The 25994-nt window shown below is 42.9% G+C and overlaps 1 protein-coding gene and 1 long non-coding RNA gene across 2 annotated transcripts in view; one reads left to right on the top strand and one right to left on the bottom strand.

The window, feature by feature from the left end:
• Positions 1-25994, bottom strand: part of MYO16 (myosin XVI) — a 437386-nt gene that overhangs the window by 361104 nt on the left and 50288 nt on the right. The window lies entirely within an intron of this gene.
• On the top strand, positions 15391-19002 carry LOC105066900 (uncharacterized). Its single transcript, XR_835097.3, has 3 exons — positions 15391-15782; positions 17025-17145; positions 18177-19002. It is a non-coding gene; the product is annotated as an uncharacterized LOC105066900 (long non-coding RNA).

Raw genomic sequence — 25994 nt, 5'->3', positions numbered from 1 at the left:
CAAGATGACCCTGACTGCTTAGGACACTTTGAGGACCGGGTTGAGGGCTACAGACATCAGGTGGAGCTCAGTTTCAGAGAGGGTGAGTTTTAGGGTTGTTTCTTGAAATTTCAGGGATGCATTCCAACAGGAAATGAGTTATTTGGATCTACCTAGCAAAGAAGAAGGAGAAGGAAGTCCAGATTACAGAACGATATATAAACAGGTCAGAAAAGAGGGAAGTGCATGTTTTAATTTTATAATAGATTATCCAGTGCGCAAGTAGATAGTTGTAGATTAGGTTGTCTGGAAACTAACCCCAGAACAATCTGAATGCCCTTGGCAACCACTAATGTACTTTTCATCTCTTTGGATTTGCCAATTCTGGGTATTTCATAAATGGAATCATACTATGCATGGCCTTTTGTGTCTGCCTTCCAGACTTAGCATAATGTTGTCAAGCTTCATACATTCTGTAGCATGGAACAGCACTTACTCCTTTTTACGGTGGAATAAAACTCCATTGTATGGATAGACATTTTGTTTAGCTGTTTTAATAGATGGGTATTTGGGTTGTTTCCTCTTTTCTGTTATTATAAATAATACTTCTATGAATGTTTACAAATAGGTTTTTGCGTGGACATAGGCTTTATATTAACTTGGGTAATATGCCTACTAGTAGAATTTCTGGGTCATATAATAATCCTATTTTAAAATTTTGCAGAGCAACCAAACTGTTTTCCAAAGTGGGTGCACCATTTAACAATGCTACTGAAGTTGTAAATTCTTCACAAATTTGTCAAGACTTGATATTGTCTGATTGTCTGACTTTTTCATTTTAATCATCCTAGTGGATGTTAAGTGTATCTCTCTGTAGTTTTGATTTGCATTTTCTTAATTATTAAAGATGCTGAGCATCTTTTCATGTGCTTTTTAGTCATTTGTACATCTTCTTTTGAGAAATGTCTCTTCAAGTTCTTTGCCCATTTCTAATTAGGTTGTTTGTCTTTTCATTGTTGAATTATAAAATTACTTTATATATTCTAGAGGAAAGACCTTGTCAGATGTATAATTTTCAAATATTTTCTCCCATTCTGCAGATTGTATTTTCATTGTCTTGATGGTACCCTTTCTACCATATAGTTATTAATTTTGACATAGTTTAATTTATCATTTTTTATCTTGTGAGTTTGGTGTCCTAAGAAATCATTGCTTAATCCAAGGTCACAAAGATTTACTCCCACATTTCATGCTAAAAATTTTATAGTTTTAGCTCTTACATTTAGGTCTATGATTTAAGTTAATTTTGTATATGATGTGAAGTATAAGTACAACTTCATTGTTTTGAATGCAGATGTTCAGTTGTCTCTGCAGCAATTGCTAAAAAAAACCCCTACTGAGTCCCCATTGGATGGTCTTGACACCCTTGTCAAAAATTGACTACAGAAGTAAGAGTTTATCTCCGGACTCTTAATTCTATTTCATTGACCTATATAACTTTATGCTACTACCGTACTGTTTTGATTACTGTAGCTGTGTAGTAATTTTGAAATAGAAATACTCAATCCTGCAATTTGGTTCTTCTTCAAGATTGTTTTGGCTAGTCTGGGATCCTTGCATTTACAGGTTAATTTTAAGCTCAGAATGTCAATTTATGAAAAAAGGCCAGCTGTAATTTTAACAGGAATTGCATGTAATCTGTAACCAGTTTGGGGAGCTCTATTGTCTTTCTAACAGTAAGTTTTTTGATCCATAAACACAAAATGCATTTCCATTTACTTAGGACTTCCTTAATTTCACCCAACAATGAGACAAATGTACAAATCTTGTATTTTTTTGGTTAAATTTATTCCCAAATATTTTATTCTTCTTGAGGCTATTTGTAAATGTAATTGTTTCCTTAAATTCATTTTTGATTGTTCATTGATAGTTGATAAAAATTCAACTGATTTTTGTTTACTGATTTTGTAACCTGTAATTTTGCATAACCCATTTCTTAGTTATATTTGTGTGTGTAGCAGGGGAGGGGGGGTGATCCTTAGGATTTTCTATATGTAAGATCATGTTATCTGAGAGTAGATCATTTTACTTCTTCCTTTGCAATCTCAATCCTTTTTAAATCATTTTTCTGCCTGATTGCCATGGCTAGAACCTCTAGTACGTTATCGAGTTGAAGTTATGAGAGCACGCATCCTTGTCTTGCTCCTGATCTTAGAAATAAAGCTTTCAGCCATTCACCTTTATATATAATATAGCTGTGGGTTTTTCATAGATGCACTGTATCAGGTTGAGGATACTTCCTTCTACTGCATTTTTCTTATTATGAAAGGTTGTTAGGTTTTGTCAATTTCTTTTCTGAGTCTATTAAGATGATCATGTGGTCTTAGTCCCCGCTTCCATTAAGGTCACATTGATTGTTTTCATGTGTTAAACCAACCTTGCATTCCTGGGGCAGATCCCACTTGGCCATGGTATATAATCTTTTTTATATGTTTCTGGATTTGGTTTGCTAATATTTTATTGAATCTTTTTCTTTTTATATTTGCAGAGGGCATTTATGTATGGTTTTTTGGGATGTCTTTATCTGATTTTAGTATTGGGGAAATACTGTCTTCATAGAATGATTAGGGAAGTATTCCTTTCTCTTCTATCATGACAAGCTTTGAGGGTGCTTTGTTACACATTAAAGCTAAGTTACATGAGCATAACAAGCAGGCCTGATAACTAATTGGATGTCAAGAATTAAAGAGAGGGAAGGAGTAAAGATGAATTTTAGCATGTCTCAAGCATATCCAGAAATGAGGGCACATTTGGATGCAATCACTCATTTACATATTTCCAATGTTTTTACAGGCAGAATGTCAAATCCAGAAAAATTATGTAGATTTCCCCAGACATTCAAATGTGTCCTACTATATTTAGAAAAAGTCTGAAAACAAGTAGTTTCACATTTTCATCTAATTTAATTGAACTTTAGCCATTCTCAGACAATGTGTCCAAGTTACTTTCTGGACCTTTAAGCATGTCAATAATCAATCCCACCTTCCCGAGCTCTAAACTTTATTTTACAACTTTAATCACATTTCCTTGCTGACCCTTTCATCTCAGCTCCACTCCCTAAATAGTACGGCACCTTCTAATGTGTTGTGCTATTTCTGGCTTCAGAGTCTGTCTTGGAATAGTCCCCTCTCCTTATCCTGCCTACTTCTCCAGTTTGCATCCTAGTTTAATTCCATGACCTGGTTAAAATAAGAACTAACCTTTCTTGGTTTCTTTTCTCATTCAGCAGGAGAGGTAGGGTCTACTAACAGAGGCATAAGAACATGAAACAGGGTTCTCTTCTGATGACCTGCATTACATTTCCCACAGTCTGAAAGGAGGAGGGGAAGTTGTAACTGGAGAGTGAGTTGTCACAGCTCAGTCTCTATCCCAGTTCTCCTCACTCAACTGCACTCACTGCCCACACCCCAAAGGGCTCCTTCCTCCGAGCTCCCCTGTATGTGGTGTAGGGATAATCTTGGTATCCATCACTTGATGGGAGTCTTCTGTGAACTCCACGTGGGCAAGGACCACGCCTTACTTGACACTTTAACCTAAACACAGTATTTAGCACATGTTAAATGTTAAATTAGTAAACTGTGAGTTAGAAATCTTAAAAATGAAGGTGTTCCTCTGTCAGGACTCTGCAGATATAACTAGAACTGTCTCACAGTATCTACTGTCCAAACACGTCACTTCACCTAGAATCATATATTTTAATACAATGATCACCTGTGGTAAACCCGTGATTCGAGCATACTAGTACTTCATCTTCTGGCATCGGGGGCTTATCCCTGTTTTATTTTTCTTCTTGCAGATTCCTTCTTTCCTTCTGCATTCGTTTACTCATTTAACAATCCATGGACAAAACGCAAGACTGTAGGTTGAATAAATTATAGTCTGTGTCCAGGCAGAGCAGTGGAAGAATCAACTAAGTGAGCACTTAAAACATCATAATGTTCAATCAGATCCATACATTACAGCTCACAGCTGGTTAAAATCTCCACAGAGATGCACACGCAGGCATGCGTATATATAAAAATAAAGCAGCTATCACCTGCTTTCGATCCAGCTCACCTGAATATATAACTAGAACATGAAAATTTGGCAGACAGAGATAAGCTCTGCTTCATGCCTCTTGCCTATTTTGTTTAAGAAGTGTCATGCCTAAAACCAGCAGTTTAGAATTGCAGGTTTTCATTCCAGCTCTGCACCTTTTTCAGGTGAGATAAATATCACCTAGGTTTTTCCCTTCTCCGAGTCTCCATTTGCCCCCCTGTTCCAGGGGACAGAAGAGCATTTGCTAGACTTCTGCAAGGTTTTGTAGAAGGCAGAAGTTCAAGGAGAATATCTGAGTTCCTAAATCACAGATGCGATTTTCTTTTCAGTGATCACTAATTACTAACTCAGTTCCTGGACAGGCACCAACATTATTTATTCTGGTTTTAAGTTCTTCAAGTGGCCTTTAAAAACGGCTGCCCTCACATGGGAATCTCTAAAGATTGCAGTATTCACATTTTACAAGGCTGTTGGTGAGGCAGATGGTAAAACATAAAAATTGTTCTGATTTTAAATTGAACTGAATCCAATATTGGCTACATGTCATTTTTTTCTAGTTGTTCCAAATTAATTCCTTTCTCATTTGTTTCAGTGTGACATACAACTTGGAATTTTTAAAGGATTAATTGGATTCATTGAATTGGTGCTTTTTAAACTTTTGGGGTGTGTGCCTCTTTTCTGTGATTAAATGCAGGTGAAAACAGTAGACAATTCCAGCACCCAGGTCTTCGAAACCAGAAGGCTCTAAGATGTCCCTGTGTTAGTGTCTCTTTATATTTTAAGCTGACCTACTCTTACTTACAGAGAGTTAAATTATATGCATTTTTGGATCACTGAAATGACACTTCCTTCAAATTTAGACCAAAGATATGACATTATTTTTAAAATGATACATGTGATACCTAATGGACAGCTTTAATTTTTAAAGTTCACGTAAGAATTCATCACTCAAACCATCGCGACTTTTACGCTGCCACGGGCTTTCCTATTATCTTTTTTCATTAAAATGAGTCAACCTATTGAAGCATTTGGAAATGAACTTCCAGGAGATCTTTATTTACTAGGAGGGTAAAAAACCCTAACACATTCAGGGTGAGAGAAAAGGCACAGGCCGGTTTCTTTAACCATCCTCCAATTCTGTCTACCCTGTCCTCCCAGCCTGCCTCCGGCCTCAAGGTCACCTGTCCCCTCCGAGGCTCTCGCTCAGCCATTTGCCAATCAGAGCCTCTGCCAAATCCAACAAAACAGAAGCCGAGAGTGAGGCGCATATAAAAGGGAGAGCAGGCTACAAACTGCAACGTGAGTGCAGCGGAAACTCAAATGCTCACAGGATTTCAGCGCAGAGCTCTTCCGCCGGCGCCGTCCACGCGCACGGGCAGTCTGCCCTAGAGCATCGCGGCCCTGCACCGTCCCTCTCAGGCCGCGGCGGCGGCCTTCTCCATCCGCTCCGCCGGGAGGACCAACACGTGGCGGGCCAAAAGGAACGGAAAAGTACTCCTCCCCACAAAACGCTCACGGTTCCCGAAAACACCCATTTTGAGGAACTTTCCAAGAAAAACAAAAATCCAGCGCAGCAGAATCATTAAAAGCAAGCCCAGAGAGAGGCAATGGCTCAGGCAGGCAACCGGCGGCACATCCGGCACATGGACGTAAAGGCCTCCGCGCGGCACCGCCCGGGAGTCCTCGTGCACGTGACCTTCTCAGGACACGCGGGCCGGTCGCTGGGTTAAGACGTTTGCGCGCATTCTCTCCTTTTCTCTTCGCTGGATCCCTGTGCCACGTGTACCCTTATTACCCCATTTTACAGATGAGGAAACAGTGCCTAGAAAGCATCCTGCATAACTGATCAAGGTCAAACAGAGAATAAGCGCTGGGTGCCTGTCCGGGCACAGCAGTCTGTCCCAAGGCGTCAAGCAAACTTTATCCTGCTTACCCTGAGAGACTTTCCACTTCTCCCATCTATTTTATGACTTAGTTAGTGACTTTATGGGCAAGAACACAAGGGAATCCTCCACGTAAGATACGCGACTTTCTGGCCCTCCACGCAATTCCCTTTCAAGACCAGTGTTTTCCTCCCCAGCATGCCTCACGCGTCCATCACGTGTCACTGCAGACAACTGTTAGTGGTGTTAATTCCAGCCCATCTGTTTAATGATGTAGTGCAAGTTCATGGGACTCCTCCTCGAATGAGTGTTTCTCGTCTTCTAACGTCCCTCAGCACTCCTGCATTTTTCCTACAGACGGCAGGGCTCATAACGGCCTGCACTAAAAACAGAGCAAGCATTCGTGTCAGATTCAGTTCAGATTTCACGCCATGGATGTGTGTATTTCTGAATTTAAGACAAGGAACGAGAAGGGAAATCTCTACCGAGCAATCGCAGCTGCAGCTTGACTTCTGCTGAATCCTTCGTGCTCAAGTCCTTCTCTGACTCCCTCTAGTGCTTTCAGCTCAGTCCTGCATCCACTCAAGTCCGCTGCTTAATGACTTCAAAACCACTGCTTCATGGATTCATCCACCGACACTGCCGGGCACCTACTACGGGCCCAGCACCGCGGAGCCCCTGCCCCGTGGGGACAGCGCTACTGCGCTAGGATGGGCATTAAGGAGCAGGTCACCCAATGGCCTGAGTGCATCCCCGGACTTCTTCCCTTGCTCTGGGCCTCTCTGTCTTTGTCCCTACTTCAGACACTCTCTCCCCAGGGAAGAGATCCACACTTCGGCTGTCCGGGTCATAGAATCAGAAGACTGGCCGGGTCTGGTGTCTACGCAGCATCTGGAGACGAAGCCCAGGAAGGAGGATCTCCTGGGTGGCTCCGCAGCTCCCCGTGGAGGGAAATGCCAGGAGGAAAAGCGGGAAAAAAACAGACCGGCCAGAGGCTGAGTTAGTCGGAAGCTTAAGACCCGCAAGATCAGAGAGACAGCTCGGCGGCTGGCTCAGGGCAAGGTTCGCATTGCCTGGTGAGTGAGAGGTGTGGGATCCTCTCTGGGAAAATCAGGAAAATCAAGGCAGTGAGGAAGAAGGCTGGGGAGGAGTGTGCTGGGTCACACGCGGATGGATCCCTTCCAGTGCCCGTCGATACATGGAGATAAAGGATTTCTTACTCCGGTTCCAGTCCTCACGGTGATTTGGGATACAGGGATGTAATGCTTTAAATGCCATTTCCTGCAAAGAATGGGCAAGTTGGTTCAAAGATGTATTCAGTTTATACACAGGTATGCAGATAAAATTTGTGAAAAATACTATGAAGGTCAGGAATAGGATAATAAGAAAGAGAAATAAAAAAGACAAAGTGTAATTGGATGCGGGGGGCGGGGGAGCTCTGGGCAGGTTTGGTGGAGAAGTGGGTTTGGGAGGAGAGGGGCTTGGTGAACAGGTGTGAGTGGGGGCAGGAATCCCAAGCAGTGGGCGCAGCACGGGCGACCGTGTCCAGGAGGCAGGAAGGATAATGACAAAGTTTTAATTGATGATCCGAGAAAACAGCACGGCGGCTGCAGCGGGAGAGGAAGTCAGAGCCGCAGAGGTCAGAGGCCAGTCATGCGGGAACTGCCAGTGCTTGATAACAGGCACCGAATGGATTTCAGCGACTACAAGGTGACGTTTAAACACCACCTTAGGGCCCTTACAGGACTCAGATGTTCATGGGAACGCTCCAAACCAGCGATGGAAACTGACCTCCCAGTTCCCAGAAATCTGCAAAACTGAAGGTGATAATTATCAATGGTTAGAACTGCAAAGCGCCGTGGGAAAGGGGTCCTGACTGGCTGAGAAAATCAGGGGATGCTCAATGCTGTTTACACTGACAATGTCCAAAATGGGCCATTTTTAGGCCTTCTGAGATTGAGCTGAGGAAGAACACGTCAGGGATGTGGGCAGGGGCGTGGGCAAAGGCAAAGGAGGGAAGAAAAGGGTGCCGCTCCCCGCGGAACAGCCAGAGGTTAAAGCTTGGCCCAGCAGGAGGCTGGGAAGGACAGAGGAGGGCACTGGGGTCTGACATCAGAGCTGAGAACACGCCAGCTTGTTGAGTTCAGTTCCAGAAATTTCCATGGGGGCCAGGGAGGACACGAGGGCCCCCTTTCAGGCTAGCATCACACATCTAGGAGCCTGAGGACCAACCCTCCATCAGAGAGATACGAGAGCCCTGTGGGGCATTGGAATATTCAAAGGGATTCCTTTTCTTCACACAGAGTAAGTCAGATAAGGAGTGTCCGGGTTAGATGACCAAAATGAAACATTCTTAGACGTTTTACTGAGACGGCCTCCTTAGAAACATAGGTAATTAAGTTCTTGGCACGTACGGCTATATTTAGCTACAAAGTGTAATTCTTTCACAGCAGTCTAATGTGTCAATGAGTAGGTCCTCTGGGGAATGAGATTAATGTGTAACTATGATACAGGGCCACAATTAAGGGGACAAGAGATTTGATTATAACCAGAACCCTATTACTACCACCAGACATGGTTTATTTCCCACACTACAGACTACCGATAACTGCTGGAGAAGCAGGAATGTTTATACATGGATTGCAAGTTTCAAAAGTGCATTGTCCTATTGAGGTCTTCCAAACCCACCCATCCATCTAGATGTCAACCGCACTCTCCCTGAATGCTTCCTCCAAACGTTACAGCTAGTATCTGAATCCCTCCCGGGCCTCCCAGAGAAAGTCTCACAGTTAGGTCCTCGGTGCAGGAATCTTTTCCACCAAAATATCACTAGTATCCCTTAAGACAGTATACACGGTAACAAAAAAGGTTAGTGATGAGATGCTTCTTTTGGAATCTCAACCAGCATGTAAGGGAACCAAAGAACACTTCTGACACCACGTCGAGTCTTCTCCTCCAAGACTCCTTCGTCGCCCATGCTCAGCTTGAAGAGGTTGCGGAAGATGGACCTTTGCCCCTTTTCTGTAGAAATGGAAGGAGAATCCGGGAGTGGGGATTGTAACTGAGGAGATGAGACTGGAACTGGGCCCCGCAGCACCTCAGCATTACTCCAGATCCATCTCTTAGCTGTGACATGGCTGTGCTCTTACGCTCACTAAGCCCCAGTTCACCATGAACTTGGCTTAGCTGGCTGCTGCTGCAGAGAGCTGGGGATGCATGTGGAGACTAAAGAGTAGCTGTTCTATGGGCTTCACCCTTGTTCCTTATCCTTCAGGACAAGCTAACCAGAGATTTATGACTTGGATAATGTTCCAACTGCAAGCGAGACTTGACGGCTACTTGGAATCTTGTGATGAAGACAATCACTGCTGAAAATAGAAGATGACTCCCTCCCCTGCATGCAGCCCTTTCCCCTTTTCCCTGCATAATCTCCAAGCAAAACGTGGGGCGTTGGGACTTGGTTCTTTGGGATGTGAGTCCACCTTCTCCCCAGGACTGCTGGCTTCCTCAAAAAAGCTATCTTTCCTTTTACCTAACACCTGTCTCTCCATATTGGGTTTCTTTTTTTTTTTTTTTCTTTTAATTCAAAAAAAAAATTGACACAAGTTAACTTATTTACAAAACAGAAAGAGACTCACAGACATAGAAAACAAACTAACGGTTACCAAAGGGGAAAGGTGAGGGAGGGATAAATTAGGAGTTTGTGATTTGCAGGTGCACACTACTATACATAAGACAGATAAACAACAAGGTCCCACTGTGCAGCGCAGGGAACTATCCTGAGTCCTGGATTCTTGCGGGAGGAGCGGCTGAACCCGGGCTGGGTAACAGCGCTTTGTGTACACTCTCTTTCACTTTCAAACCAACCTCTAGTTAAGCAGGGCTTTCCTTGCTGTGTGAAATACAGAAAGAAAAATAGTTTGGACACTGGAAATTCCTCCAGGCCCTTTCTCTTGCATCGTTCTGCTCCCTCAGCAGAAGCTACACTTTCCACCCCTGTGTTATTTTCTAAGTTCACCTCCAAATTCAGTGGCGAGTTATCATCAACAAGAGACAGTTATGGGAGCAGAGGTGGAAAATGAGTGTTTTAAAGACGAAAGTTCTTCCAAAAACATTGAATTATTTTCTGGAAGACTATTCCTCAATATCCTCCAGAATATTACAGGACCAAACCATCCATTTATAATGTGGCCTTCACTTACCATTTGAAAATCAAGACAGATAGATTTCTCGAAAGCTAGACTCTCGGCCTAAGTGACAATACATAGCATATAATTCTCTTCCTGTATTTGGTGACGTTTTAATGTTTCAGCAGATCAGTGACACATTCTATGACTGTTTTGGTTTTTGAAAAATACTCTTGACTGGGAGAGATTTAATTGTTGTCAAAACACATCGAAGCACCTACCAATGTCTTAAAATCTACACATGGTGTTTAAACAAGATTTGCACTTATATACAAAACGCCTACCAAAAAGGACATCAGAGAGGTGAGAGTTAATGAAAATACAGATAGGCTACAAAGATCCAAAAGGTCGAAAGAAACGGAAAGTCATTGATGACACAGGGCGCCCCGGTGCAGGCAGGAAGGCTGCTTTCTGCCAATTAAATGTCACACTTTCTCAAGATGACCTAAAGGCCAAGGAACCAAACACAGTGTTAACTTAGTTCCTACCTAAATTATTCTAAACTCAGGGCAGGGGCAGGGAGTGGAGCCACGGCCTGGCACGCAGGGAAGGGCACTCCTGCCCTGTGGGCCCTCGGGATTGTCTCATACTTTCCCTGGTACACAGTCTTCCAGTACACACTATACAGAGGAGCTTAGCATCATCTCAAAACTTGAAAAAATTATTATATTATCATTATTAACTGAGGTTTAGGTGACCATATGCTTTACAGTTCTCTAAATATGGAAGCATTATTTTGCCCCTTTGTCTCCTATAGATATGACCCCAAATTATGTCCTGTCTCATTAAAAAAAAAATCTATTGGGATGGAGCCTACTGCAAGTTCAAATAATTTACTCTTATAATGATGATGGTGTCTAACTACAATAAATAGCACACATACACACACACACACACAAAATCCCTAATTTTGGTTTTAGGAGGCTTTCTAATTTTCCATTTTTTCACAACACTGTCTAAAGTCCATCAAATATGAGTTTCAAAAGATTATAACTCGGCTGCAGTGCCCCTGGGCCGCACGCCTCCGAAGGAGAAGCGCGTGTTGAATGGAAGCACATGCTCACAATTATCTCTGACCTACCTCTCGAAAAGTGGTTCCTCTTTGTAGATTTTTATATGGGTCAAAACACCTCACCCTGAGTTCAAAGTCATGTAACAACCACTCAAGTAAAAAGGATCTCTTACATTTTTTTTCTCACCACATTTCTTTCCATGAAGAGAAAAAAAGAAACTCACAGCGAAACATGTGTCACCAGCAGCTTCCCAGGAGCCAAAAAATATCTTTTTTTAGTAAGACCTGCTGGAAAATATGAAGCTGAGAAAGTGGACTCGCTTCTAAAGACCACAGTGAAATGAGGAAGCGGCCAGCATTTACAGCAAGACCCGGTTCGCCCTCAGAGATCTGTCATGGGCTGCATGTACTAATGCTCAACGCAGCTAAAATGAAGGGGGGAAAAACAACGGTGCTGCAGCTGATACAGCCGTTGCTAAGTTTCAAAGCATTTCTACTTCAAAGAACAAGAATTTCTAACAGAAATTCTGTTAGACCACCATGTGGGCGGTCAGTTTTATAGGAGCCACCATTTCTAAAATGGCTGCTAGAACGTCAACCAGCACAAAGGCACGGAGTGTGTCAGGGTTCACGACAGCGCTGCGGATAATACAACGTTAACCAGAGAACGTCACTGGCTGCTTCCGAGCTGCCGGACGCAGTTCCATGCACCTTGCAGGCATTATGTTCACAGCTCCACGAAGTAGTTCAAATGCTAAAATTACCCACATTTCATAGGACGATAAAGCTACCAGAAGTTCAGCAAATTAACCAGCGTCCAAGATAGGGGAACTAACAGAGCCAAAATACAAGCCGGGTTCTGTCTGACATCACTGCAAATTCTTGAGTGACTTTTGCTCATCAAAGTCCCCCGCCCCACACTCCCAGGGCAACACTGCCAGAAATTTTGCATTAGTATTAAGACTACTAGAAAAATGTAGCCTGAAAAAGTCAAGGATTCGGGTAAATAGGAGTAATTAGAGAAGGGCCGGCTTTGTTCGCTGGAATAATTTTGTTTGTAAAATAGGTCCTTGGAGGGTGTGTCTGGACAGAGGAGGCTGCAAGTGGCCAGTCAGATCTCTGCTTAGAAAAACTGAGAAAATTTCCCCAGGCTTTGAATAAAGTCTGCTGTAATCACAAATATATTTTCTTTTGTGGACTTCTCTGTTCCTGATGTACAGAGGACAGAAAATTAAAAAAAAAAAGAGTTTCATTTCTGAAGTCTCCTCATGCCACACTGGGGAATCATGGATGGTTTTGTGAGACCATCAGAAATTTAGCAAACGGCACAAGAAGTGGTCTTGAACCAAAGAGAATCATAAACATTTCAGTCCTCCCCTCTCCCCGCAGGAAGTCACAGAACTCTCTAGGCAGGCATTTGATTTTAGACATCATTGGGGGCTTCAGTTAATTTCATTCACTCACAGATGCCAAATATATTCATGGAGCGTGGAGCACGTACCACGTGCAGGATGTTCGCCACATGACACCTCTCTGTCTGAGACAGAAATAGACGGGGACCTATGACAAAGTAGACGGGGACCTATGACGGGGACGGACGCAAGTTTACAAATCAGTAGCCTAAGGGAGCACAACCCTTGTCTCCTGAGGTAAGGACGATGAGGAAGGATGACAAGGAAATAGCTACGTGAGTTGCAAATAAACCTCTGGTAACTTTGTTCAATAATCCACTTGTTCAAGTACAAGATTTCCTGCTCTTGTTCTCAAGATAGATTGTAAGTCAGGCAGCAACACTGTTTTAGGTTCCAGTGAGTCGAAACAGTGTGAGTAGAGATCATAAGTGTCTCTTCAAATCACAAAAGAAATGAACACATACTTGTCTATTCCTATTTCGCCACGATCACCATTGTTTTAATGAAAGAGCAGGTCCAGCCACAAAAATGGAAACTTAGAACTTACATGAGATAAGAACAGTTAACGAAACACACAAGACGTTGGGGGGGAAAAAAGCCCCTCAAACTATCACTTCAATAGCAGCCTTTAATTTTTTTTTTTTTCAACTAGAGGAAGACAATTCACTTTTGGTTTGTTGTATGAATTTGGAATTTAATTTTTAAAATTTGGAAACACAGATTCTCTCCAAACCAATTCATTGATACGAGTTAGAATTTTACTATCTCCGTGTTAGAGATAAGAAAACTAATGTTAGAGTAAAACAAAGTTATTTGTACTCCATCAGCATTCAGTACCAAAAAAAAAAAAAAAAAAAAAAAAAAGTCACAACTCCAGGAGAATCTAAATATGCTCTGAAGTGTTGAATTTGGGTGGAATCCTAGCCTAGGTTTAAGACACACACACACTCAGTCCTTCTACTGTTTATTTTGTAGAATGCCACAAAATGGTCCCTAGATACTAGAGTGTCATTCTCTTGAAGTCAGGGACCTATGTCTGACTTATCCTTTGTCTTATTGCACAGTGCCTGGAGCATCGCAAGTGCTCAATAAATGTTTGCAGAGTGAATAAATGGAAGTAACGCTGACAGTGATTGCTGCCCACCTGTCTCGTTTATCTCACTGCTGCAGCTATCTCCAAAATGCTGACGCCTAGCCTCACCTGTACTGACAGCAGCCCTGAATAAATGCACATGTTTTCAGAGGTGGAGCAGCTGCGTCTCTGGGTGGAGACACGGCCAGCTGTTCAAAGGACAGTTCAGGTACAGGCTGGTAAAGCAGGAGGAGTCCATCTTTTACACTGTGCACCTCTATTTCCAAACACATTTAGGCAGTCACGGGATCTGCATAATATTAATTGGTCTTCCATTTTAAAACCATCCCCTAGGTATGGAAGACATCACAATGGTTATGAAATGCAGTGTAATTTTATCCACCTTGAACACAACCATGTGAAACTGCCATTTTTATAGATGAAAGGCTATGACATTTCAGCAATTTCATATGCCTTAAGCTGAATAAATGTAAGGTATGGCTCCTAGAGACTGGAAAGTGGAGGAGAGAATGGCCGCTCAGAAAAGGGTGACCGCCCGGAGTGAACAGCTGTGTTTTACAAAATGAGGAGTTAAGAAATATCCTCTATGATCAATAGAATGATAGATGCAGGTTCAAGTATATTTTATTTTTATCTTTTTTTTACTAACAGAGGCACTGGGGCTGGAACCCAGGACCTCATGCACGCCAAGCACACGCTCTACCACTGAGCTATAACCCCCACCTCCCAAGTATATTTTTTGAGGATACAAAGTTGAATGTATATTCAACTGAGCGGGTGAAAGGGAGCTGGAGGAAGGCATAACGGAAGGTAAGGGGTGAGCTAAATCCTTGTCCATCGCAGCAGGCTATCGATAGACAATGCCTACATAAAACCAGTGCATACTGGTACAAACTGGTATGTTGTTAGGAATCTGGAGGTAACTCCCTAAAGAACTGAAATCAGAAATAAATATGGTCGTATCTGGAGGGCAAAAATAGGTGAACACACTGTGTGGCAAGAGATTATAGGTTTTTCTTATGAGCCCTTCAGTTCTGTTTAGTTTACAGTAACCACAGTATGTACCACTTTGATACAAACAGGTTTTAAGGGAGTAACCAAAAAGTCTAACTTCTGAGTCTGCTGTGAGTGTGGAACGAGCTACTGCAAATACAGGGAGAGCAGAGCCTGGCTTACAGGAAGCACTAATACTTTCTTCAAAGTCACTGTCAAGGTTGAAAACGTCAGACAATCTAGATACTATAATCCTACAAAAATACACCATGTTTTGTGAAAAACAAGGGAAAATGGGTGTAGTTTTAAGTTGCACTATACACATTATAGTTGCATTTAAAATGTATGTTTATGTGTTCTCCAAAAATAAAAGTAACTATTTTCCGCTACAAGCTTCAATCCTAGGTTACACCTAAGAATTTGCCGAAGCACATATTAACTGAGAAACTCACTTTCTTTCCTTCTTTTTCTTCTTTGCCAGTATTTTCTTTTTCTAACATACGATTCCCTCATGATGACTTTCAGAATTCAGATTTATTATCTTTAGCTTTAATGAGAGCTAAGATTATCAAGAAAATGATTGCATTAAACTATGCTGACCCTTACTACCAAAAAGCAAAAGCAAAAACAGAAACAAAAATCCAAAAGAAGTTTGATAGTGAAATACACACATTCTAAAGTTAACATAAGGGGCTTAAAATTAGCTTGTGGAAAATGCAGGGTTAATCATGCCTGGGTTTTCCCTCCGCTCCTAAAAGGAAGTGTGAACTAGAGTTGACCCACTTACCATAGTGCAGATGAGAGGCTCCAACCAGAAAGAAAACACGGGCTTTGCAAATCTCTCGTCTGCATTTACGGAGTCTCTGCTTGCTGATCTGGTCCACACTCAGTGTCTGAAACATCGCTCTCCTCCCCCCCAGCCCTCCCCGGGCAGCTGATGGGGCCAATTCCTTTAAGTCAAAGCCTGACTTTAAAAAAAAAAAAAAAAAAAAAGTCATTCTAGAAAACAAAGAAGCTCAGGTCGACTTAAAGGCAGCCCCAAATTCAGCCCACAGCAGTTGGCTACTGCCTTTTCTGGCCGTCCCGCAGATCTGTAATTAACAAGGAGACTGAAGTCTGCACAAGGTAAGAGAAAATATGAAAGCCTTGAATTTGTAAAGGACTCTGACTTGGGCACTGCTTTTTATCTCCAGAAACACTCAAAGGAGCCAGTGTGGTGAACATCAGGGTCAAGGCAAGAAATAAAGCTAAACGTTTACCAGTAAGAAATGTCACTCAGGATGAAACGGAGGGGAGCTGGGGGAGGGAAAAGGAGGTGCGACAATCAGCAGCTTTATTTACTGGAAGGATCAGAGGCTGCCCAGAGCCAAGTCCTTGCTCTGTGTCAAAACGGTCCCCGGCAGGTGGAGGGGGCTGCGGCAGCACAGTGGCTAGGCAGCCGGCGCCTGGAGCCTCCGTGCGGGAGCAACTCTTATTAGAGACCAGGCGGAGCTTGACTAGACGATCATCACACTGTAAGTGCAATGGTCATTTTAAACACTTGGGTACATAACTTAGTGTAATATTCAAAACTGTTTTTGAGGAAACTTGAAGAAAACCCAAAAAACTCAAGAGCAAGCTCTGAGTCAGGTCCAGATTTTTTTTCTGGACCTGGACCAGTCATGTTGGGCTGGGGAGATTTGACCCGATTCCTTGAATCCATTCAATTTTGCGGACTGAATTAAACAAACCTAACAATTCTATAAAAAAAAAACTGAAGAGAAACTAACAAAGGCAGTGTGAACTATGGTTTTTCCAGTCTGACTGTCCAAACATCTGTGACTGATCACCGAAAAAAAGAAAGATCTACAGTTCAGGTTGATTAAAAAGGAGAAATAAAATGTACAGGAAGAATAAATTCCCGGGGGAAGTCAAGAGTTGACATTTTTATCTCAGAATTTTTCAGGCAGTCAAAATACCCTTAAAATATATAGATTGAATATATTTAAAAGAGTTCAAAGTCTGGACAGGAATAAATTACATGTATATATTACATGTATATATGTATTATATGTATGTGTGTGTGTATGTGTATATGTATGTACATGTGTGTGTATATATATATGATCCAGAAGTCACCCTGGCTTAGCTCTCAGCAAAAGCAATCCATAACTGATCACAAAGAAGGAAGAAAATACTCCCTTTCTCAACTTCTGTGAGTCACAACATCATCGAATTTTTTACTTAGAAGGGCACTCACTGCTGACTGGATGAAGCTCCTTCCCAGCACAAGAGTCCCATCCAGCCAGGCCTGATATTTCTAGGTGCTCATGACTGCCACACCTCAGGCAGAGATGCTACAGAATCTGTCACTTGCTCACAACACAGGTGGAGCCTAAGAGAACTCATCCGGCTGCAGGGGTCGTGTCACGCCACCCAGGAGGTGTTCAAGCACTGCGCCCCAGAGCTGCCTGAATGTGTCCGGAACCAAAGGTTCCACTGGGGACAGGTAACGGGAAAGTCCAGGATCAGAGCCAATCCTCCGGCTGGAACTTCAGCCTGTTTGTGGAAAGGGGGCAGGGCACCCTCACCCGGCTAGGAGGGGTGTGGCTGACAACAGTAGAATGAACCAGCTGGGATTCCAGAAGCAGCTGAATTAGTCGGAGGGTGAGGGAAACAAACCCAGGTGAAAGTGGAGAGGAACAGACAGTGCCCTCCAGCCCAGACCCCCAGGAGCCTCCTGAACTCACTGCCTGAGGAAGGACGCACACCCCATCTCAGGAAGAGGGACTTGTTACAGGACTGGCACCTGAGTTAGGGAAGTTTGGTGTGGGTCCCAGGAACCAGGGCTCTCTCTCTGGGTCAGATGATGTCAGGACATCGGGTTCATTCCCTGACTGGTCTCAGTGGTCTTCTCCCTCAGGAGGGAGGACTCCTAACCGCAGGACTAAGGCTGTCATTGGTCAAAGAGCAGCGTCACTCATGTTGACCAGAATGGGGGACGTCTGGTAATTTCTGTGGCTTGAAGAATGTTCATGGTGTTTGGAGGGACCTAAAGATTATCATACTAAGTGAATTAAATCAGACAAAGACAATTATCATATGACATCACTTACATGTGAAATAAAAAAAAATGATACAAATGAACTTATTTCCAAAACAGAAACAGACTCACAGACATAGAAAACACACTTATGGTTACCAAAGGGGAAAGAGATGAGGAGAGGTAACTAACGAATACTGACACGTTGTAACTAACTGTACTTCAATTAAAAAAACAAGGAATATAGGATTAGCAGATACGCACCATTGTATATAAAATAGATAAAAAACAAGGACCTACTGTACAGCACAGGGAACTATATTCAATATCTTGTAATAACCTATGATGGAAAGAACTTGAAAAAGAATATATATATGTATGTAACTGAAGCACTTTGCTATACACCTGAAACTAACACAATATTGTAAGTCAATTATATTTCAATAAATAAGTAAATAGAAAGAATAATGTTCATGTCTTTGTCTGTATTCATACAGGACGATGGAAGGACCTTGTTTCTGTCTTGACCCACCACAGACACAGAGTGAAGCCGGTGCTGGGAGGAGTGCTCACGTCCAGCAGCAGACCAGCACGGGCTGGCAGTGCGCGCCGGGCAGCCCCCGCACTCTCCTGGGAGGTGGGCTGGGGGTATGGGGGGAGGCACTCCTTCTGGACGGAAGGCCTGGCTTGCTGTCCAGCTCCTGGCAGACACTCTCCTGCAGTCACATTCTAAGTGCAGCTCTGTCCCAGGTGTGATGCGGGAGTGGGGACTCCTGATCCTGGGGGGAGGGTGGGGTGAGTGGAGTCACAGGTCGGGTCTGAGGGAGGCAGGGGCTGGGGCTGGAGTTATCAAACCCCTCACCAGCTGGTCCAGCCCACACCTGCCCAATGTTCTAGGTAAACACTTCCCAGTGTCATGGGTCAAAAGACACCACTATGTCAAAAATAGTCTGTACTCCTCGCTGTTAAAATACACAGAGAAACTATGTATCTGCCAGACTTCGGCTTGTAAAGAACAGATTGCACCATCCTGTCGGGGTGCCTCGATGGGCCCAGACCAGGGAAGCCCTGTAGTCTCAGGAGCAGCTCATGCCCCCTGCCTCTGCCGCACCGCCCCCACCGCGCTGCCCCCCGGGTAGGTGACCCCAGAACCCTCCAGCATCCCTTCCGCACCTGCCACACAGCTTAAATCGTCCAGTGTTGACTCATGCTTGGATCTTAAACTTCCCTAGAACAGTTCCTTGAATATTTCAGTTTATTTAATCTCTCTATGTTGTGTTTTTACACCTAGCTGTAACTCTGCTCAACACTTCTAATAAACTATGCGCATCTCAAGGAGCTGTCAGTCATTTCTTAAGCATTATAGCCACCTGTACTTAGCCACCCTTCATCCGCTCGCACGTGTCAAGAGAGAAAGGATCACCCCAGTGGATAACATGGGAATGTCGGTAAGAGTTCTCATCTGTTACAGAGTAAGAGATGTTGTATTTCATCTATGTTCACAGAACCAGCAACAGAGGTATCACCAAACTAGGTCAGTTTAAGTCCATGGAGAGAGGGGCTATTTTATTTTGAAAGAATTATAGTTATTATTTCTTGTGGAAAAGAGCCCCGTGGCTTATGAATTCAGATAAATAAAAAATTATGTAGAAGTCTCCTAGTTCAACAGTGATATACTTTGTTTATTAAAAAAACAATCTTTTGCCATCAAATCCTACGTGAATGGCCGCACGTGGCTAACAGCACTGAAGACAGAAAAAACCGCTATGCAGGCGAGGGAATACACCCCCCAGAATACGACTTTAGGAACTGGGATGTGCCACCCCCAAATATGCCACTGTGTGGCGTGGCCTGCTCTGAGCTGTCACTGCTTTTCTCTGCACTCTGCCTAAGGACAAAGCCTCCCAAAGAGAGGCAGTGTCGCAGACCACCCCGCCCCCTCCAGCCCCGGGAGCTTCCCTAACCCGAGAAGGGTGGCCCTTGTCCCAGGACGGGAGACCAGAGGTGGCCCCCACGCTGTGACATCTCCCACCCCTTCTTCTAAGGGCGCATTCATCTTTCCTAAAAAATCACTTACCCTCCCCTGGGAGGCTCACGCCCCTCCTCCCCTTCCCCTATTGAAATGGTATTGAATCCTGAATTCTAAACCTTCTCTTTGGGTTACAAATTTCCCCCTGGTGTATACACAAGGTATACAGTTGTAAAACTTCTAGCTTGTTTTTCTCTTGTCAATCTACCTTTTATTACAGGGGGTCTCAGCTAAGAACTCAAGGCAGCAGAGGAGAAATTATTTTTCCTACCCTACAGTCGCTGAGTACACACACACACACACTCACTCACACACTCACACAGGATTTGTCCCTTAATGATTTTTCATTCTAAGTCTCAAAAACTAGGTAAACATCTCTTATTGCTTACTTTTTAATATTTTTTAACTCAAATGCTTCCACCCATAGAGTGCACACACCGGCAGGTCGGGTGCTCTCCCTCGGAGCTGCAGGAGTTCTCGCGAGCAGCCCAGAAAGGGCGAGAAGACAGGAAGCGCTCTTTCTTGCTTCTCCACGCTCAGCTGTGTTACACTCGGAGTCAGGACCTTTTCCAAATTTGCTAGAAAAAGACAGCGTCAAGCGCCAAATAAAAGCCTATTTAACTTCTTTTTATTCGAAACTTCAAAGTAGGTCATTTACACAGCGAGAAGGACAAGGAAGAAGAAAGAGAAGGCCGTTAACATACAAACGAAGACTCAACAACAGAGAAACCCAAATCCAAATGCTCCTTTTTTCTCTAAAGCACATTGTTCAGTACTATCGGGAAAAAAGTCACAAAATTAGTTTCGTTGTTAAATTTCCTTCCAGTCGTTATGAAAGGCCATTGACTGTAAGCTAACAATGAAAAAGCAAAAAAAAACCCAAAAAAACCCCACAAAAAACAGCAGCCTAGTGCTCAAAATAAAGGACTGGAAACATTAACCATTTATGAACCTGAAGGCCAGACTTTCCTTTCTTTTAAAAAGCAAGTGACTCAGCGTTTTCTGTCGAACTCAGTTTTCAACGACGTTGTCCTTTGTATGTTTAGGGAAAAAATCCTGTTCTTATCCACCAAGTCCATTTCCTGGAAGACTGGAGACCTTACTCACCTCAAAAATGATGTTCTTGGTGACAGCAACCAAGCTCATGCTCCAGGGTGCCTCCTTCCTCCTTCTCAGACCTCAGGGTGCACACAAATCACACCGGGTTCTTGTTCAAAAGCAGGTGGGATTCAAGAGATCTGACTCAGGACCTGCCCCAGCGTTTCCAATGAGCCCCAGGTGATGTCAATGATGCTGAACTCGGAAAAACTTCAGCAACCCACGACCCACACCCAGGACCCAGGGTAAGTACTTAGGTAGTAGGGATTGAACCTCTTTATGTTAAAGTATTTCAACAAGTGGCCACAATACACTGGGTCAGTTTCCTAGGGCCGTAGTCACCGAGTGCTGCAGTTGGGTAGGTTGCAACAGAAACTCATTCTTGCGGTGCGGGAGGCTAGAAATCTGAAATCAAGGTGTTGGCAGGGTTGTGTCGCCTTTGAAGCCTCCAGGGGAGAATGCGTCCCCACCGCTTCTCATTTCTGGTGTGCCTGGCATCCTTGGTGTTCCTTGGGTGGTAGACACATCACTCCGATCTCCACCTCCATCTCTGCATCATGCGTTTGTGTCTCCTCCGCCTCTATGTCCTCACACGACGTTCTCCTCTCTGGGCGTCTGTGTCCAAAATCCCTCTTCTTATAAGGACACCAGTCATTGGACTGGAGCCCACCTGACTTCAGCGTGATCTCGTCTTAGTCAATCTGCCAAATCCCTGTGTCCAAATAAGCTCACACCCACAGGTACCAGGGGCTAAAACTTCAACACGTCCTCACAGGACACGATTCAACCCAAAATGCTTGCCCATCGCAGCAACGTTTGGGACCTGCTAAAGCTGTGTTTCTGCACACTCATTGCTCATCAGGACCACCTGGGGAACTTTACCAATTTCACCCAGTAAGTCTGACCCTCCAGGCGTAAAACGAGGCATCACCAAGTCTTTAAAGCCTCAGGTATTTCTAGTGCATTGCAAGGGTTGAGGACCACTGCCTAAGACACAGCTTTTACCGCTCTTGTGAAAATGTGTACTCTTTCAAAACAGATGTTTACATTTTCTTCTCAGCACAAACTGGAGGAAAATATACTGGTTAATTAGTCTGTGCTAAATATACGCTGCTTAAAAAGCAGAGGCTTTTTGATAACACTCTTTAAAAACCCAAAAGTTTCTCATCAATGTAATTATAGATGTTTGGTAATTCCTTTAAAATGGACATAATACATATTATAAAATTGTTACTCTGATATCTAGTCATTAGAGATGTTTAGAAATAAAGGTATAGGTTTAAGGAAGAAAATGCATATGAGACAATTAAGCTGAAGAGATTTGAGTTTGGGAAATTAATCTGACTGCATTCATGATATCTTAACACCATCTTCAAGACTTGCCATGGTGTCCTCTCTCTAATTTTACTCCAAAGGGGCTGTAATATAAAACTGTATTTGGACTATTCCCTCTAAATTGTTCCCAATTTCCCAGAGTCATGATTTCAGAAAACACTTGGAATGGCTTCTAAGTGTTTTAAATAGATAGGTGCAATTTCTCAGTAAAAAAGGAAAAGGAAGAATGAGGTATTCAGTAAGTACAGTCAGCCTGGACCTCTAGAAAATGCTGAGAAAAGGCTGAAATGAGTTACATTGGGTGCCGTCTTCTTCTCTGGACTGAGGATAACCCTGTATCAGCATTTGCTTTGCTGTTGCAGTGATCACTGCTAGACAGTAACAGCAATTTTATGAAACAATAAAGTACACGGTTTTCATTATAAGATGGCGAACAGTAAGGAGTCAGAGAAATACTGGTATATGATAATCCAGAGGAAAACAGTGTGTTAATGAGAACAGCAGCTAGTAAACTGGGAGATATAGCCGAGTAACACGTGAATAAAGCACTAACAGGGGAGTGTAGCCAAGCTGATTAATCAGGTTAACAGTAACAAACAAGCCACACGTCGTGTTCAACATGTGGGTCCCACAGAACTGGGACACACCCCACCATCCCAACCAGGACCCTGGAGAGGAGCAGTCGTCACTATTAATAACCATGCAAGGACTATCTCCCAACCTGAGATGTGCGGTCACTGTCCTCTTAACCTGCTCCGCCATGATGCTTGACTTCACTTTCCCTGCCACTGCCTTAGCCCTTTCTAATGTCTCTTCTACAAGCAAACATGAAAGAGTGTTCTTTTAGTGCACAATCGATTCCAAAATGTTGTGCACAGAACCCACAAATACTGTATTATTTTATGAGTAAGAATAGGCTACATTATGCTGTGGGGAAACCAACCCCAAACCCCAGGGGCTGAAAACAACCCAAGCCTCCTTGTCCTCCGTGGTCTGCACCCGTCCCGGGTAGGCGGGGTCTCTGCCCAGATTAACCGGGAGCATCGCCAGCCCAGCCTCCGAGGCCCCCCCCACAGGAGTGAGTGACCCGCCCTGGAAAAGACACAGGGACACTTTCTGTCTCATCTCATGTGCCCAAACTCATCACGTGGTGCCACCCAACCAAGAAAGGTCTAGAGCGTGCAGTCCTGCCTGGTGTCTGGAAGAGGTGAAGCGGAACCATTTGCAGCTGTAATTAATGAGCACCGTAAAACTGCCGCCTCACTCAGGATCTCGAACCGTGCTCTTGTTCTGAAGACCTTTCTAGTTCCGGGGGCTGAGAGGGGGTTGCTTTGGGAGGGAGGCAGTCTGCTCTCTTTCTCTCCTTCCTTAAGTAATTTTTTTCTGATTTTTGTCTTATTTTATATTGTTTTTATAATTTTCTACTAAATGTAGACAAATCGGCTCCTGCGACAAAAATGCTACAGATCAGACCATATTTTACAGATGTCACTTTCTCTGAATTGAGTCACTGAATTTAGTCTTAAGTTGCTCTAACGAACATATACATAAACAGTATTTGATCAGAAATCAGAGAGTGCAAACAGTTATGTGCATTTAAATTGATTCAAAATTGATTTTAATAGAGAATAAATCTCAGAGAGTCCCTCCTTCCTTTTAATTCTTAATTTTAATCTTCTGGTAATGTTTCCTCCATAGATATTAAAGTATTTTAACTCAAGCAACAGTACAATAAATGACATGGAAAAAGCAAGTTACCCAAAAGCATGATTCAGTATTTACAGAAATTAATGTATATCTTATCTGTAAACTCCTTTTTGTTAAGGGACTGGATGGGTAGGTACCAGAAAGCTAGCAGTTACTGTTTTCTGCTGGTGATACTGACAGTGGCTTTAATTCCTTCATTTTTCTTATCGTTGTTTTCCAAATTTTCTTCTTTGTGCCAGAATCACCTTTGTAATTTAGAAAAATTACAGAGGAATACAAAATCCCAAAGTGAATAAATTATGATCATTCATCACCCCAACAACAGATCCATTGATCAACAGATCCATTTTCATTGCTTAAATCCTCTTCCATCTTTACCATGTAAATGCAATAATATAAGCCTTAATTTCACTGAAAATTATCACGAAATTAGCCTCAGTTTGAAAAAGTGACAAAATAAAATATATCACCTTCCTAACTATTCAAAAATAGTGATATATCCCTGGATTGTACTATTTCAAGTCCATGATGCTTGCTTGTGATGTTCATGCTGAAATCTGAGGTTCAAATCCACAATGTACTAACATTTAAAGGTTTAACAACCCCAAAAGAATACTGTAATCATGTCTCAGGGAAGCCTTCTGTCTAAGCAATCTCTCTTCTAGAACCTCTGCATCTGCATACCGGAATTCCGAGGGAACACCACCATCAACGCTGTCAACGTGATGGACGGTCCTTCTTCTTGGCCCCTGGATGATTTACGGACGGGCTCTCAATAGTGGCTCTTATATCCTAGATCTTCTCAGATCAAAAATACGAAGAAAGTAAATGTGTACAAAATAAAATCCCTATATACATTTTTGTAAAAAGTAAAAATTAAAAATAAGACAATCACTATTGCTCCTATCATTTTGTTTGGAACGTAACAGCCAAAATGTACACCGTACAATTTTCAACTATTACTGCTCTTTGAATGTTTTCTTTAATTTTCCACATTCACCCATAAACTTGACTATTACATAGTCTGAATCTAAAATATCAACATTAAAGGTGAATATGATCATAACATTGCAATTAAGCGTATTTTAAAGTGATTTTCCATACGTGATCCCATTTGGGGTGGAAGACCCTACAATTCTAGAGGTCAACAAAGAAGGTCATGTTTTAATCATTCTTCACCTGCCAAACAAGTCATAAACTTTTAGGCAATGACTTTAGACACCATAATGTTGCTTAATGCAAGCCTGTCTTCCTTTTGTATGAAGGAATCTTCCTCTCCATTCCTCCCTTACCCCATTCCCACCACACACGCTCACATCCTTGATATGACCAGTCCCTATTCATTCCTCAAAATTCAACTCACTCGTCACATGACACAGAGACAATCTCCAAAAACTGTATACAGACAAGAGCACTTGGTAACTGTCCCTGCAGTCTGGTCCTACAGCACCGTTTCCTAATGTTTGCACTAGGGATTGAGTGTTCTGCTCAAATGTCTTCCTTGTTCCCTCGACTGGGTTTGGGCGTCCTGGGTGCTGAGGGCGGGGGTGTTTCTTTCCTGGTTGGAACATCCTCCTTCTCCTTAGATCCTCAAGTTTGGGATGTTAGTCTGTTTCGCTCTGTACTTGCAGCATCTGTGCAGATGCCTCGTGCAGAACAGGCTGAACAGGTAACTATGGGACGGGACAGGATGGAAGCGAACTGAGACGCAAGGCCAAGAGCAAGGCATCAACCAGCAGCCCGGATGGGCCTGGGGACCATCACACTCAGTGGAGTCAGTCAGGCAGGGACACGTATCACCTTCTATCCCTTGTATGTGGAGTCCAGAAAGATGGCACGAATGGACATATTTACAAAACAGAGACAGACTCACAGACATAGAAGACAAACTTATGGTTACCAGGAGGAAAGGGGAAGGATAAATTAGGAGTTTGGCATTAACAGATACACATGGCTATATATAAAAAATAGGAAAACAACAAGGACCTACTATGGACCACAGGGAATTATATTGTAATAGCTTATAATGGAAAAGAATCTAAAAAAGAATATATATATACACATATAAAAGTGGATCACTTTGCTGTACACCGAAATTAACACAACACTGTAAATCAACCATACTTCAATTATGCAAAAGGCTATG

This window comes from Camelus bactrianus, chromosome 14 (genome assembly GCF_048773025.1).
Source record: "Camelus bactrianus isolate YW-2024 breed Bactrian camel chromosome 14, ASM4877302v1, whole genome shotgun sequence".
In the NCBI taxonomy this organism is placed as follows: domain Eukaryota; kingdom Metazoa; phylum Chordata; class Mammalia; order Artiodactyla; family Camelidae; genus Camelus; species Camelus bactrianus.
Note: the sequence above shows the minus strand (reverse complement) of the source record. Positions and strands in the feature narration are given on the sequence as shown.